Source organism: Larimichthys crocea, chromosome VI (genome assembly GCF_000972845.2).
Source record: "Larimichthys crocea isolate SSNF chromosome VI, L_crocea_2.0, whole genome shotgun sequence".
Classification (NCBI taxonomy): Eukaryota; Metazoa; Chordata; class Actinopteri; family Sciaenidae; genus Larimichthys; species Larimichthys crocea.
The window spans coordinates 21,640,869-21,644,164 of record NC_040016.1 but is presented as its reverse complement, the minus strand read 5'-3'; the positions used below and the strand labels follow the sequence as shown (position 1 = coordinate 21,644,164).

At 37.7% G+C, this 3,296-nt stretch overlaps 1 long non-coding RNA gene across 1 annotated transcript; it reads right to left on the bottom strand.

Moving 5' to 3' along the window:
* Window positions 1-395: 395 nt before the first annotated feature.
* LOC113745908 (uncharacterized) lies at window positions 396-1,808 on the bottom strand. Its single transcript, XR_003462477.1, has 2 exons — window positions 604-1,808; window positions 396-560 (listed from the first exon to the last, which is right to left on the bottom strand). It is a non-coding gene; the product is annotated as an uncharacterized LOC113745908 (long non-coding RNA).
* Between the last annotated feature and the right edge of the window lie 1,488 nt (window positions 1,809-3,296).

Genomic DNA, 3,296 nt, shown 5'->3' with positions numbered 1-3,296 from the left:
ACTCCGTCATTTTCTCACCTCAGAGTGAGACTTTTCTATTATTCTGTGTTTGAATCAATAAACACTGGGTCTGTTTACGGTCCACGTCTCTACAGTAGCCCAGAAAGGCCAAACTAAATGTCCTTCCTTCCTTCACACTGGGGAAAAGAGGGTGAAGCACCGACTACACCGCTAGATGCCACTAAGTCCTCTGCACTGTATTTACATCGGTCACATATAGAACAGCAGCTGCATGCATGAGCTCCGTGTCGCATCATAATCCCATAATGCAAAGCTATTAATCATCCTGTGTACAGACCTCGTGTCATCACAGCTTTCATACTCAGCAGCTGCATGTCCTGAATCCTGCCTGTTATGTCATCACTTTATCACTGAAAGATGCAACTGAGAACATGTCAGAGTGATAAACTGACTTTATTGAATGAATAAATACAATGTGCATCAAATTCAGACTCACTCCAAGATTACAAGTAAAGTATCCAAGTATTTGCTCAGGGGACACATGTAATGCAGTAAAAGTGTAAATTATACCGAAGTCTTCACTTTTCTTGTGAACTCACCTAAAAAACATCTTGTTACTCTTCACTTTTCTTGTGAACTCACCTAAAAAACATCTTGTTACTACGTTAATAAAAGCAGGTTTGAAGGTTTTGACTTTGGTTTTACACAAATAAATTCACAGAAATGAACAACAAGTCTTTTACAGGAACTGAAACCGGATCGATGACCCTCGACTCAACTCCCGTCTTCCTGTCACGCTGGATCCTGCAGGATGTGATCAGACAATAGAGTGAAGCGAGGAGAAAACAAAGTGTCAGCACTCACCATCCGCCTTATCGAGACCACCACGAGTTAATGATTAACGTCCTTCATGCTCCGTACACTCTTTACACACAGGTCATAAATGTTACACACAAACACACACATCTGCATTTGTGTTTGAGTGTTGGCTGCTGGTTTTGAGTTTGTAGCAGGGATCTCTTCCACCTCGGAGCTATGCTGCAGCTGAGGGTGGAATGGGTAACACCGCTGCTCTGCTCTGCCTCCTCAGCCACCGCAAACACCCAGTATGAAGCACTGGGCTGAACTGGGACATGAGGCGCGCACACGCACACACACACACACACACACACACACACTCTTTATATGTATATAAACAAAGAAACACAAGTAGGAATAAGAGACATGACAAAAAGTTATTCTAAAATCACTGACTGGTCAGCCAGAGACAACTTTTTTGATCATAAATTAACCTTTAAAGTCAATTTTCAAGCCTCCTCAGAAAATATCCATTTTGCCATCTTGACCGCGATATTAAAATACATGGCTGGGGCCGAGATCGTCGTTTATTTGTCGTGAACAGTAACTGCCGTGAAATAATCAGGCACTCACTTTTTATTTGTCTGATTAACCGGCTTTATTGAGGCTGGCGCTCGCTCGCTCGCTCGCTCTCATTCACTGTCTATGTCTCTCGACCAAAGCGCTCTCTATCTCAAACCAAATTAAACTCTCTTACTATTTTCCCGTCACAGTTTCATTCATAACAAGTCGGGGTGACGTATGAATGTGACTGCGTAGCGACTTACAATGACAGAATATCTCTCTACTATATTTCTGCAATATTAAGAGTTGTTTTAATCTGAATTTCAGTCATTACTTTCACTGTATTATGATTTAAAATGATTTATTTCATGTAATATTTTACATTTAAATAATACACAGTTTGAGAGTCACTGTATTAGACTGTTCCTTTGTCTTACATTGAACTGAATTAACACAATGGAATAATGATGATGTCCTGTAGGTTAAATGTGCAATAATTACAGATACATTAATAATTAGACCTAATTATTACAGCTCTATTCTGAATGGCTAATTGAATCCATGCTCCATGTAGAGTCAGTATATTAAGTAGTTAAATGCAGGTCAAACATGAAGTTTTATATGTTAATCTAATAGCTAATGTGTAATAAAGGAGAAATAATATCTAAGTTTGACTTTTATGTTTACATAAAATATTGTGGCTTTAATTGACCTTCTCCAATCTGCTGCCCACGTGGCACTAACACAGTGAGAGCTGAGCTCAACATAAAGACCTGAACATGAAAATATTGATCTATAGACGAAGATAAATCATCATAAATGATGATAAAACAGTAAAAATCCGCCTAATTCACCTGCAAGTTACATTTTAGAAGCCAGCGACTCTTTTCCTGAATTTACGGTTATGGCGCATAGTCTACTGCAGGATATTACCGTATTGTTTGATTTATCACCCCCTCTGAATGTCGTATTTGAACCTGAAGTCAAACGCACTGACCTTGTCAGCTGCTGTTTGCTTTAACCGACAGACTGCAGAGTGCAGACGGCCGACACTTTGTTACAGGATGGAAACGAGTTGAGAAGCTGCAGAAAATGATGACGTTTGAGGTTTAATGATGACTTACAGCGAACAGGCGGAGGACGCGGTGCGGACGTGGAGGATGGAAAGGTCTGGAAAGAGTGGTACTTATGTTCACGGAGGGGGTTGCCAGGTTTGGAGTTTATCCTCCAGTACACGCATAGGCAGGGCCGTTCATAGCTGTTAGGGGGCCCTGTGCAAGATGCTATTTGGGGCCCCCCCCTATTTTGTCAAACTATGAAGGAGAGATTGATCCAACCTGCAAGTCACTTTTTTTTTCTTTAAAAAAAAAACGTTATTTAAACAACAATTACACGAACAAGGATAAAGTCTAAAACATAACAAGAGTATCATACCTGTGTGTAATTGTAACTGTAATTGCGTTTGCATGAAAAACAGAAAAAAATTACTCAGAAAAACAGAAATAATTACCCCGAAAAACAAACCAAAAAATAAATTACTCAGAAAAACAGAAAAAAGAAAATACTCAGAAAAACAGAAAATAAAATTACTTAGAAAAACAGAAAAAAAAATACTCAGAAAAACAGAAATAATTACCCCAAAAACAAACAAAAAAGACTCAGAAAAACAGAAACAATTACCCCAAAAAACAGAAAAACAATTACTCAGAAAAACAGAAAGAAAACTACTAAGAAAAACAGAAAAAAATTACTCAAAAAACAGAAAATAAACTACTCAGAAAAACAAAAAAAAACTACTCAGAAAAACAGAAAAAAAAAATTACTCAAAAAACAGAAAAAAAAATACTCAGAAAAACAGAAAAAAAAATACTCAGAAAAACAAAAATAATTACCCTTAAAAACAAACCAAAAAACTACTTTTAAGTTAATACAATACGCTTCCATATAAAGAAGGTTAATGTATGGGATGGAAC